Source organism: Heterocephalus glaber, unplaced genomic scaffold, assembly GCF_053883595.1.
Source record: "Heterocephalus glaber isolate CG9 unplaced genomic scaffold, H.glaber_assembly_v1.0 deba00001523, whole genome shotgun sequence".
Lineage (NCBI taxonomy): Eukaryota > Metazoa > Chordata > Mammalia > Rodentia > Bathyergidae > Heterocephalus > Heterocephalus glaber.
The window spans coordinates 30,363,660-30,377,268 of record NW_028258327.1 but is presented as its reverse complement, the minus strand read 5'-3'; the positions used below and the strand labels follow the sequence as shown (position 1 = coordinate 30,377,268).

The window sequence follows — 13,609 nt, the reverse complement described above, 5'->3', positions numbered from 1 at the left end:
ATAATTTGAATGAGCTATAATTAATTGAATATTATTATAGGAAAAATGGAGTTGATTATAGCAGTTATGACAGTAATATTGAAGTGCTTTATGGGCACCTGTACTTATGAGGTCATAACAAAAACAAATGAGAATCTTTATTCACTTTTAGATTAGATGTTCAAAGAGGCAACCTGCTAAAGGCAACTGTCAGTCACTCATCACCCATGGCTCTCAGAGTGGGTGGCAGAGAGGTCAGACTCTGCCTGCTCAGACTTCTAGGAACCCGAGGTTCGTGGAGGGCACACTGAGTGGAGGACAATGTGCCCTTTTCTTAACAGCTACTAATGGGCACAGCTGACTCCTTCAACCAGTTCCACTGAATCCCGACCAGCTCCCCTCCTCCCACACTCCGCTTTAAAGGCACAATCAACATCTCTTGTCCATGCTAGTAAATCAAGGTGGAAAGAGCATTGTGCCACCTGATTCAATTTTATTGCGATTGCATCTAGCAAGCATTGCAGCAGAATGGTCCTGGCTGCTTTAAATCTTTCTTTCTTCGCCTTTAGGCAAATCAAGTTAGCCCTGATCCTTCTATGTTTCTGACAAGGGGTCAACAAATTGTTCTGGTCAGAAGGGAAGTACCTTATTAAGATACCCTGGGGACACTAAATAAGATTTAGTCTGAGATAAAGGGATACAAGGCTATTATTCAATTTGTGATATTCTATTGTTAATTCTTTTGTCTATCCGAAAATATTTATTGAACACCACCCAGGTGCTGAGAGCATTTTGCTAAGGCCTGAAGATAAAGAGACAAACATGATGTAATTATCATCCTCCTGAACAGTGAAAAGACATATTAAACAATCACAGCACAGTGTTACAAGGGCCGAGATGAGAGAGAGAGAGAGATACACTGGACTGTACAGAAAAACAGAAGAGGGCACCCAGCTCTTTAGCCACATTGCTTTTTAGTGTAGGAGGGTCAGCACAGCTCCAAGGTGAGTCAGGAAAGATGAATGTAATACCCAGCCAAGAGGGGAAGAAAGCCTTCCAGGCTGAGGGAGCAGCAGATACAAAATGCACAGAAGCTCCTAACAGGGAATGACAATGGATAGTGTTCATGGCACGCATGACACTTGCAGGAAATGACAATGCGTAGTGTGTAGGACACATGTGAGTGTGATCCTGGTCACCCCTACAATGTGGAAGGAAGAGGTGGTACAGTCCATGACCAAACAGACTTACTGCTGGTCACTTAATCATACAGAGGGAATTTAAAAGAAGGTAAAACTTTGGTTTCTAGTGGGATGTTCTGACTCACATACAATTCTCAGAGAACAGGTGTTCAGAGGCAGCTTCTCTCTTTTACTCACCTTCCAGTTTCTGTAAGTAGCACCAATATTTAGCATTAATTCTCACAGAGGCCCTGTGTCCGGCACTTTGTATAAAAAGAGCAGGAGAGTTGTCTCTCTATGTCTCCTTTCTCCTTCTCCAGTTCTTTGGTCTATTTAAACTTGTTCCCTCCACTTCCAACTCTGCCCAGGGCCCCACCTCCTTTCATACATTAGTCACTCAATTGCACCCACTTCCTGCTATTGGACCAGGTCAAGTGTTTCAAATCAAGTGGGTGGGGGAGAGAAATCATGAACTGGTTTCAGGATCAAATATCTAAAGCCTGTCATCAGGCCTTTCATGTGGTCTAGTTTAGCACTTGCTAACAAAGAATTTGAAAATCATCATATGAAAAGAAAACCTGACAACTTATTTTCTTTAAGGAGCGTTCTCAACTCAGTGATACATTGACCATGGGGACTGGGGAAGATTGAGGAGAAAGAAAATCTATTCCACCAATGAGAGAGGAACAGTGGCATGTAATATTAGAGAAGGAAGGAGGGATCCTATTGTGAAGAACTTTGCATTTTAGGGAGGAACTTGAACTACATTATGATTTTCCCCCAATATTGGAGAAGAAAGGCAAACACTCCTTCAGGCTTCATGTCATCAAGCACTACATTTGTGGGCCTTTGTTCAGAGGGATCATTTTATAGACTGTATTAGTTAGCTTTATTTTTTGAGACAGGGTTTCACTATGCAGTTCAGGATGGCCTCAAACTCCCCGTAATCTTCATGTTTCAGGCTGTTGAGTGGTGGGATTACAGGTGCATGCCATCATGTCCAGTATTAGTTAGCTTTCTCATCACTGTGATAAAATGTCTGACACTACTTAAAGGAGGAGAGGATTAATTTGGCTCATGGTTTTGGGGGATTCAGTCCATGGTCAGCTAGCTCCAAGGCAGGAATATCCTGGTGGAAGAGCATGGTGGAACAAAGGTGCTTAGTTCATAGCAGTGGGAAAGTAGATCAGTGCCAAAGAGGAAGGGGCCAGGGACCGTACATAGACTCCAAAGACATGGCTCCATGACCCATTCAGATATCCCCATAAGTGTGCCCCACCAATCCTCTGTGTGGATCCCAAAGCAAATCAAGTTGATACTCCATGCTAACCACCACATGGCCCATAGATGTTGGATTACTTGCTATGGAAACAAAACATTATAATCAGGGAACTTATTTAAGAGGATTTTTATTTTGAAAGATCTTATTGGCAGCCATGTGGATAAAGGATCTGAGACTAGCAAGGCTGGGGACAGAAGAAACAAGGACAAGTAAACCAGTTAGGAATGATGTGTAGTACTGTAGAAGAGGGGCAACGTGCACTTGATGGAAGGTGAGGTGCTGTGGATGAAGAGTAGATGCCAGATGCAAAAGGCATTTAGAAGGCAAAAGCAATAGCATTTGGTGACTTATTGGAGATAGGAGGTGGGGACCCATGCTATGCATTCACATATGTTTCCTACAGTGCATTTTCATCTCACTGTGTTGGAATATTTGATTAAGGTCTCCTGTGCAAATGTATGCAGGCTAAAACAATGTGCATCCTGTTCACAGCTGTGCTTCTACTCATAGTCCTGTGACTGATAGAGACAGATCTTTAGAAAGCCTAGATGAATGGATAAATAAATAAATGACATAAAGAACAACCCACACATAGCTGGCCTAAAATACTGAAGCTATCAACTAAGAGAGAAAGTAAAGGAAGAAGAGGAAGTCTGAGTCCAAAGTTGCACCTTTATTTTCATCATGTGGGGTTTGAGTTGTCCATGGAATCTCAAGGGAAGGATTTTAGTTTGATCCAACAGATTAGGGAGCTGTCAGTAAATAGGTGGCCATTCATAGCACAGGGGTAGGCAGGACAACCATATGAAGTGAAGCAAAGGGCATAAAAGTTGAAGTTATTTCTAACCAGAAGGGTGTAGTTTTGTTGGTTTGTTACTATTTTTATTTTTGTTGAGATATAATTCACATACCATAAATTCCTCATTTTAAAATATTCTTAAGTGGTTTTTAGTATTTCCACAGGGTTGTACAATCACTATTTCCATCTAATCTAGAATATTTTTTATCATTATCAAAAGAAACCTTATGCTCCTCCCCTTTTTCTGCCCCCACCCCACCTCTTGGCAACCATGAATTTTCTTTTTGTATCTATGGACTTGTCAATTTGGGATTTAAAAAAAAAAATACACGGAAATCATACAATCATACAAAGCATTTGTGTCTGGCTTTTCCCACTTAGAATAATATTTTCAAGGTTCATCCGTGTTTTAGGATGTATTAATACTTAATTCAGAAGACTGGTATTTAAGCCTGTTGTTTGTTTGTTTCAGTTTGGCTCTTGCTATATTTCCCAGGCTGATCTCAAATGGTGGGTTCAAGTGATCTTCCCTCCTGAGCCTCCATACTACCTGGGACTATGGGTGTACCAACATGCCGGGCTGGTGTTTAATCTTTAGCAATGTTCTTTGCATGCTTATCCTTGACTCATCAGGTTCTCTCAGACCTTTTGAATACATTCCTCAGAGTCCAAATGATAGATACCTTTATCAACTCATAAAATTTAGAAAATGTTTATGCTTAAAAGAGCCACAGAAAATATTCTCAGGTACTCCTTAAAGGCACCCTGCCTAGTCCGGCCGGTAAAATTTCTCTGTCTTCTTAGAATGCAAACTCTTGGGGTCAAAGCTTAGGAGGAAAAAGTGCAGTAATACCTCTCCTTTTCGTTGTTGTTTTTTTTTTTTTGTACCGGGGATCGAACTCATGACCTTGCGCTTGCAAGGCAGGCACTGGAACCACTGAGCTAAATCCCTGGCCCTAGTAATATCTCCTTTAACTAGTCAAAATAATCAGGGTGATGCAAACACTGATTCTTATTTCTTAAACAATTAAATAGTGCAAGCACAACACAATTAAATAATGCAAGTATATTCCATATTTGCATTATGCCAGAATGAGAGTCAGAGAAGGTGAGGGTGTTGGAGAGAAAGGCTCCTAGAGTGAATACAAAGAGATTTACAGTCTTCAACATGTGTGAGTGATATCACACATGAATCTTTAGCTTTCTAGATCTCAGTTTCCTCAATTGTCAAGTGATGATGTAATTTTTAATTTCTCTTCCAACTCTATTTTTAAAGATCTTTATGTATGTATTAAAAATATTCTGCATGCTTTTAATTTTTTGCATATGTATATATATATATATACATACATATATATATATATATATATACTTTAGGGTATGAGTGTGGACACACTGAAGTAGTCCTGGTTGAATTAGTAAGAGACTTTGACTGTGGCTGAGAAGCAGGATTTAATGTACATTTTGGTATGGCAGTTTAAGTCAGTAATTATTAATAAAGACTGTGAATTGGCTAGAGCACATTAAAAGGATTTTCTGCTCATTGCTTTGCTACTGTCAAACCCTTTGAGCATTAAATGATTATTCGACCTTATTATGACATACCCTGTGATTATCTTTTCATCTCATTATGATTTGTGCTGCCACTTTGTACATCCTCTATCCTATTGTAAAGTTGGCAAAGGAAAATGAGGAAACCTAGAATGACTCAAGTCCCCATAGATTTCTGTATCCCTATTTGTGGGACAGTTCTTTTAATGGCTGACTCTCAACCAGGTTGCCAATAGTGTGTATCCTGCCAGGTATAGTAAATGCCTAATGTCTATCCAGATGCTTTGAGGTGCCAAGGTGGAAGAAACATGATCACGGCATGTAGCTACTCCCCGTGTCTGCCAGGACAGAGTGTCTTGCATCTAAAGGCCCATCTGGAATGCTAAGCTGGATAAACTCAACTCTGTCAAGATGTGGACCATAGATTTTTTTTTTAATTTTACTTTATCGGTACATTTTAGGTATACAATATAATGACATTCATCATTGGAAATTTGCACCTTTACATAATCTATCTTGGTTCTTATTTTTTTCCCCTTCCCCTGCCCTCCCTTCAACCCTTCCAGCCCTCCCTATTTACAAAGACTTTGTTTCCGTTTTTTCCCCTTCTCATATTAATTCCATTCTCTTCTTTCTTTTCCCCTACCCCTCCCACTTCCCCTTCCCCTTTGCCCCTTTTCTTCCTATTTCACATGATCTATTATACCTTTTAGTCCTTATTTACACTTTCAGTTTCTCACACTAGAGAAACTATTTGGTATTTACACATGTGTGTCCTGTTTATTTCACTTAAGAGTGTCACCTCAACGTGCATCCATTTAGCTATAAATGTCTCTACTTTTTCATTTTTTATGGCTGAGTAGTACTCCATTTTATAAAAACAAAAACCACATTTTCTTGATACAGTCTCCAGTTGATGGGCATTTGGGCTGTTTCCAAGTTTTAGCTATTACAAACTGTGCTGCTATGAACATGGGTGCACATATATCACTGTGGTATGGTTCTTTTAATTCTTTGGGGAAGATCCCCAGCAGAGGAATAGCGGGGTCAAATGGGACTTCCTGTCCTAGTTCTTTGAGCTATCGCCATACTGATTTCCACAGTGGTTGCGCCAGTATACACTCCCACCAGCAGTGAAGCAGTGTTCCCCTTTGCCCACAGCCCCACCAGCATTTGTTATTGATTGATTTCATGATAGCAGCCATTCTTTCTGGGGTGAGGTGGAATCTCAACATTGTTTTCATTTTCATCTCTCAAATGACCAGTGATGTTGAACGTTTTTTCATATGTTTATTTGCTATTTCTACTTCTTTGTCTGAGAAATGTCTGTTCATTTCAGATGCCCATTTTCGGACTGGGTCTTTAAATTTGGGAGGTCTGATTTTTTAAAATTCTTTTTCTTTTTCTTAAATTCTTTTATCGGTACATTTTAGGTATACAATACATTTACATTTATCATTGGGTGTTTGTACCTGAACATGATGTATCTTGGTTCTTATTTTTTCCCCATTACCTGTGCACCTTTCACCCCTAAACCCTTCCCTATTTACATACTTCGTTTCCATTTTTTTTTTCTTCTCTCATAATTTTTCCTTTCCATTCTTTCCTTTCCCCTTCCCCTCCCACCACCCCTACCCCTTTGGACCTTTTCCTATTTCAAAGTATCAATTATTAGTTATTAATCCTTTTAGTTCTTATTTACACTCTCAGTTTCTCACACTAGAGAAACTATTTGGTATTTACACATGTGTGTCTTATTTATTTCACTTAAGAGTATGGCCTTGATATGCATCCATTTAGCTATAAATGACTCTAGTTTCTCATTCTTTATGTCTGAGTAGTACTCCATTTTATTAAAAAAAACACATCTTCTTTATCCAGTTTCCAGTTGATGGGCATTTTGGCTGTTTCCAAGCTTTAGCTATTACAAACTGTGCAGCTATAAACATGGGTGCACATATATCACTGTGGTATGATTCTTTTAATTCTTTTGGGAAAATACCCAGCAGGGAAATAGCTGGGTCAAATGGGACCTCCAGCCCTAGTTCTTTGAGGTATCTCCACACTGACTTCCATAGTGGCTGCACCAGTCTGCACTCCCACCAACAATGGAGAAGGGTTCCTTTCTCTCCACACCCCCGCCAGCATTTGTTATTGGTTGATTTCTTGATAGCAGCCATTCTTTCTGGAGTGAGGTGGAATCTCAGTGTTGTTTTCATCTGCATCTCTTGAATGACCTGTGATGTGGAGCATTCTTTCATATGTTTATTTGCTGTTTTTACTTCTTTATCTGAGAAATGTCTGTTCATTTCAGATGCCCATTTTTGAATTGGGTCTTTGAATTTAGGGGGGGGTCTGATTTTTTTCAGTTCTTTATATATTCTAGATAGTAGACCTTTGTCTGAGTTACAGCTGTTAAAATTTTTTTCCCACATTGTAGGTTGTCTGTTAGCTCTGTTGGTGGTTTCTCTTGCAGTGCAAAAGCTTTTCAATAAGATGAAATCCCAGTTGTTGATTCTTTCTGCTAGTTTTGTGCTACTGAGGTTTTGTTCATAAAGTCTTTTTCTATGCCAATGTCTTCAAGAGTTCTACCTAACTTATCTTCCAGCAAGTTTAGTGTTTCTGTCTTAATATTTAGATCTTTAATCCACTTAGATCTCAGTTTAGTGCATGGTGATAGATATGGGTCTAGTTTTAATCTCTGACAGGTTGAAATCCAGTTTTTCCAACACCATTTATTAAATAGGCTATCTTTCCTCCAATGAGGGTAGTTGGCTCCTTTGTCAAAGATGAGGTAGCTGAGTTTGTCTGGAGTTGTTTTTGCATCTTCTAATCTATTCCACTGATCCTCAGATTTGTTTCTTTGACAATACCATGCTGTTTTTATCACAGTAGCTTTGTAGTATAGCTTCAAGTTGGGTATTGTGATACCCCCAGTCAAGTCTCTGTTTCCCAGAATTGCTGTTGCTATTCTAGGTCTCTTCTGGTTCTAAATGAATTTTTGGATTGTTTTCTCTAGCTCTGTGAAGTATATTAAAATTTAAATCAGCATTGCATTAAATTTGTATAGTAGTTTTGGAAGTATGGCCATTTTCACTATATTGCTTCTTCCTACCCAGGAACAAGGGATGTCTTTCCATTTTCTTATATCCTCCTGGATCTCCTTTTTCAGGGTGCTGTAGTTTTCAGCATAGAGGTCTTTTGCTTCCTTTGTTAGATTGATTCCTAGATATTTCATTTTTTTGGATGCTATTGTAAAAGGAATTGTTTCCCTAATTTCTCTCTCAATGAGTCTGCTATTTGTGTATAAGAAGGCTATTGTTTTTTGAGCATTGAGCTTGCATCCAGCTACTCTACTGAATCTGTCAATTAAGTCCAGAAGTCTTTTGGTAGAGTTTTTTGGGTCTTCTATGTAAAGTATCATATCATCAGCAAATAATGAGAGTTTAACTTCTTCCTTTCCTATCTATTCCTTTTATTTCGTTCTCTTTTCTAATTGCTATGGCTAATGTTTCCAGAACTATATTGAACAGGAATGGTGATAGTGGGCATCCTTGTCTTGTTCCTGATTTTAGTGTGAAAGTTTTCAGTTTTTGACCATTTAGTATGATGTTGGCTGTTGGTTTTTCATAGATAGCCTTAATCAGGTTGAGATAAAAACCTTCTATTCCAATTTTCTGTAGGGTTTTTTTTTTTTATCATGAATGGGTGTTGGATTTTGTCGAACACCTTTTCTGCATCTATTGAGATGATCATATGGTTTTTGTCTTTGACTCTGTTAATTTTAAGTTCTTTATAGATTCGAGATAGGAGACCTTTGTCTGAGGAACAGCAGGTGAACATTTTTTCCCACATTGTAGGTTGTCTCTTCACTCTGTTGGTGGTTTCTCTTGCTGTGCAGAAGCTTTTTAGTAAGAAGAGATCTCACTTGTTGACTGTTTGTGTTAGTTCACAGGCAACTGAGGTTTTGTTCACAAAATCTTTTCCTACACCAATGCCTTCAAGAGTTCTACCTAACCTTTGTTCCAGCTGGTTCAGCATTTCTATTTTAATATTTAGATCTTTAATCCATTTCAATTTTACTTTAGTGCATGGTGAGAGATATAGGTCTAGTTTTAATCTTTGGCAAGTTGAAACCCAGTTTTTCCAGCACCATTTATTAAAGAGGCTATCTTTCCTCCAGTGAGGGTTTTGGGTCCTTTGTTGAAGATGAGGTGGCTGAGTGTGTGTGGAGTTTTTTCTGCATCTTCTAATCTATTCCACTGGTCCTCAGGTCTGTTTCTTTGTTGCATAGATATTTATGATTGTCATCTCTTCCTTTTGGAATCTTTCCTTTACAAGGATGTAGTGTCCTTCTTCATCTCTCTTAATCAGCGTTGGTTTGAAATCCACTTGATCTGCAAAGAGGATAGCTACTCCGGCTTTTTTTCAGGTTCCTGTCACATGGTATTCTTTTCCACTCTTTAACTTTCAGTCTATGAGTTTCTTTTTTAATTAAGTGTATTTCTTGTATGCAGCATATTGTTGGATCTTGCTTCTTGACCCATTCTGCCAGTCTATTTCTTTTGATTGGTGAGTTGAGACCATTAACATTGATGGTTATAACTGATACGTATTGACTTATCATTGTCATGACTTTTTCTGTTTGTTGGATTCTCCCCCTTTGCATTTAATTTCTTGTCAGGCCTGGTGGATTCATTCTGCTTGGTTTCCTGGGGTTGTGATCCTTGTTGTCTTTTCCTAGGATATTGTCTAAAAATGTGCTGGTTTGGTATTCACGAAGTTCCTAAGGTGCTCTTTGTCATGAAAGTATCTTATTTCACCATCAGTTTTGAAAGATAGTTTTGCAGGGTACATCAATCTGGGTTGGAGGCTGTTGTACTTTAGGGCTTACAAAATGTCACTCCAAGCCCTTCTTGACTTGAGGGTTTGTGTTGAGAAGTCTGCTGTGATTCTGATGGGCTTTTCTTTGTATGTGATTTGTTTCTTTTCTCTAACTGCTTGTAGAATTTTGTTCTTCTGTTGAGTTTCTGAAATCTTAACAATTACATGCCTATGTGTAGATTTTTTTTGATCGAGGCTAGTTGAAGTCTTATATGCCTCACTTATCTGTATGTCAAGTCCTTTTCCCCTGCTTGGGAAGTTTTCTGCCTTCAGTTCTGTGAACAGTTTTTTTTATGTTGTCTGCACTCTCTCCTCTTTCTTCATTGACTCCAATCAGTCTTATGTTGTTCCTTGCATTGTCTAGCAGCTGCTGGATTGATTTCTCATGGTCTCTTACAATTTTAAAGAAAATTTTCTTTTCCTCCTCACTAATTGCAATCTTATCTTCTATACCTGAAATTCTATCCTCACATTGGCTCATTCTGCTTTGTAGGCTTTCAATGGAGTTTTTTTGTTTTGTTTTGTTTTGTTTTTGGTACCGGGGATCGAACTCAGGTCCTTGTGCTTGCACAGCAGGTGGTGGAAACACTGAGCTAAATCCCCAGCCCTCGATGGAGTTTTTAATCTCCTAGAAATCTGTTTGCATCTGTTTTATGGATTCCATTTGTTTCCTATGTTGGGATTCCATCATGTTCCACAGCTCCTCTATTTTTTTTATCTGTGTCTTCTCAAGATTTATTAATCATGTCTTGCATTATGGGCACAATATCTACTGTTATCTGAGAAGTTATTTCTGATTTCATTTTTTCCAGATCCTCTTTTATTGCCAGTCCAGGGAGTCCATGTGGTTGAGTATCAGATTGTTATGTCTCGTTTCCCTTTGGGGTTGCTGTAGGTCATCTGGAAGTCTGGTTTTGTTTACATGTGTTCTCATTTTGACCAGGGTTGGGGGGGCACCTCCTCTGCTGCTGACACCTCTTCTGTGCTGGGAGCAGTGGCACATTGTCCTGGAAGCCTCCTCCTCTGTGCTAGGCGGACCCTAGATTTTGACCTCACCTGAGTTATGACTTTCAATGTACTTGTAGATACATCATTTAAATCTTCTGTTTCAATTCATTTATATAAAATATACTGTTGATTTACTTCTGAAAATCTGTTATTTAGAATCTTATCACTTTGATAGTTTATTAAATATTTTCTTTTGTCACCAAAATAATTATATCTAACCTATTATTTGTTCCCTTCTTTCTATATATGTATATGTTTGGGGTAATACTAGAAATTGAATCTAGGGCCTTTATACTGAACTATATCCCAGGCCCTTTAAAAACTTTTAATCTGAGACAGGGTCTCACTAAATTACTGAATTTCCCAGTCTGGTCTTGAGCTTTCAATCCTCCTGCTCCAGCTTCCCAGAGTTCTAGGATTACAGGCCTTCACCACCATGTTGCCCTTTTATGCTGTATATTTCTTGAAGGAAAAAATAATTAATTATTTTGTATACTGCCTAGAATGCTACCAGGATAGCAGCATTTAACACTAAATCCACTAAAATCTTAAGTATCATAATCATTCATAATGCTAATTTAGCAAAGTTGTATTGACTTTCCCCTAAAGTGTGTATCTGCTTTTGCCTGGCATCTTTTCATTTAGGACCTTGCCCTCCTTTACCTGGCAGTGCTGACATCTTATTCTCTGGCTTATGGAAAGGGAATGGATCCACGATAGCCAGAGTTCCTACCTTCCCCAGTGGCCACAAGGATGGAAATGTACTGCAAAGGAGACCATTTGATGTTTTCTCTAGGACTGTGAGTAGTCATCATTGAAGAGACACTTTTCCTTTGCATCATCCACTTGGCAAGGAATATGCAAACTTAGTGCTGCCACTGGGATATAGACTGCCATTTTCAGTGACCCTGAGACTGAGGCTGTGGACTCAGTTCTGGTGTGCACAATTTAAAGACAATATGCTGGGGGCCGGGGATTTAGCTCAGCGGTTCTGGCTCCTGCCTCGAAAACAGAAGGATCTAAGTTCGATCCCTGGTACCAAAAAAAAAAAAGGAAAGACAATATGCTGGGTGTGGCTTGGAGAAACTTTTGTTAGAAAAAGAGAGATATGGTGCCTTCTATTTTTCCTTCTTCCTGACTTGAATGAAAATATTATGGATTCTCAAATGCAAGAGAATTGCAGAGATAAAAATCCTAGTATCCAGCCACTCAAACATTACCTTGAAGGGTGGCAAATAAATGTAATCCTAGCACTTGGAAGGCTAAGCCAGGATGACTGTAAATTGAAGGGCACTCAGGGCTACATAGTGAATTCAAGACCAACTTGGACTTCATAGCAAGACTTTGTCTCAGAAACAAAAAAGTATTTGTTTCCAGAATAAATCTTTTCCATGAGCAAGGTGCTAGTGATACCATGGAGTGCAGTAGAAGACCTTGGACACAAAAAGAAGCAGATCCCACTGGAATAGAAAAGGAAGCATGGGATATACACAATAATGACATTTGTATTTACTGGAAAAAAAAAAAGAACATGCCTTTCTAATCTCACCGTTTCTCGAAGGAGTTTGGACACAGCTGAAGTAGGTTCTCTGCAAGGCTGAAATCAAGGAGTTTGTCAATGGTAGGGTTTTATCTGGAGGCTCAATTAGGACAGGGCCTGCTTCTAAAATCACTCAGGTTGTAATTGCTTCTCGGCCTTTTGGCTAAGATCAAGTATAAAATCACTCAGGTTGTTGGCAGAATTAATTTTCTTAAAGCTGTAGGACTGAGGTCTTGGTTTGTTGCTGCCTATTGGCTGGAGACTGCCTTTAGCTCATAGTTCCTTGGCAAGTAGGCTTCCTCATTATGCCTGCTTACTTTGCCAAACAAGCAAGAAAAGTGTTCAGGACAGATCTCCCAGAAAGAGGCATCTTATACATAATGCAATGGGAGTGAGATTCTATTGCCTTTGCCAAAGTTTATTGGATTAAAACAAATTATAGATCTCCCCATACTCAAGGAGAGAGAAGCACACAAAGGCATGAACTCCAGGAAACTGAGGTACCTAGATGGGGTGCAGGGGGGCTTATCATCTATTCATCAAACACCACCAGTAGCCAGACCTGGGCCAAATACCCAGCTCAGATACCAGAAGAAGGAGGATGGTAAAACATTCTCGGAAATTAAAAATACAGCTTTCAGTTCACATGAAAATGAAAGACATCCTGGAAATAGAATTGCTGTGATTTGTCAATGACTGAGTATGGAATAGGGAGGGGAAGAAATAAAGATGACTCAGGGCTTTAAAACCAGTGACTGGAAAGAAGACAGGTTATTACTGAATTTGGGAACTCAAGCAGAATGAGAGAGAAGGGAGGAAGATGGAGATTCACTTGAAGCTCCCATAGGATACCGCTGTGGAGCTTCCCACCTGGAGCTCATGACAAGAGGCCCGAGACATATATTTGGACACCGTTTACCCAGAAGCTGATGACACAGCTGAGAGAATGGAAGGCATACTTTTGTATGTAGCAGTGGGTGACCACTTCCCCATACTCTTCCGCTAAAAAAGCTTTCAAATTGCCACTGAAACTCCTTAAGCTTACAGGTCTGTTATGGTTCAGCCCTTGCTTACCTTTCTAGATTTTTTATGGATGATCTCCCTGCAATTCTGTTAAACTACTGACAACCCTAAAAAAAAAAAAACCCAAAAAACGAAACAAAATAAATATGCTTTCTGTTTTCTCTGAGCTTTCTCTTACGATTTTCCCACTGTGTGAAACACTCTCCACTCTTCCATAATCACTGCCTGACTATGTATCTGTCAGGTCTTCATAGAATATGTCTTCCAGACAGTTTTCCATGATCCCAGGGTCCTTTCTTTGTGTTTCCAGAGCATTCTGTCAGCCCCTTTCTGCAGTTCTATTGACACAGTATTGTCATTAC

General features: G+C 39.2%; 1 non-coding gene across 1 annotated transcript; it reads left to right on the top strand.

The window, feature by feature from the left end:
• The first annotated feature begins 12,367 nt into the window (after window positions 1–12,367).
• LOC147825021 (U2 spliceosomal RNA) lies at window positions 12,368–12,555 on the top strand. The gene has a single exon (XR_015441597.1). It is a non-coding gene; the product is annotated as a U2 spliceosomal RNA (small nuclear RNA).
• The last annotated feature ends 1,054 nt before the right edge of the window (window positions 12,556–13,609 follow it).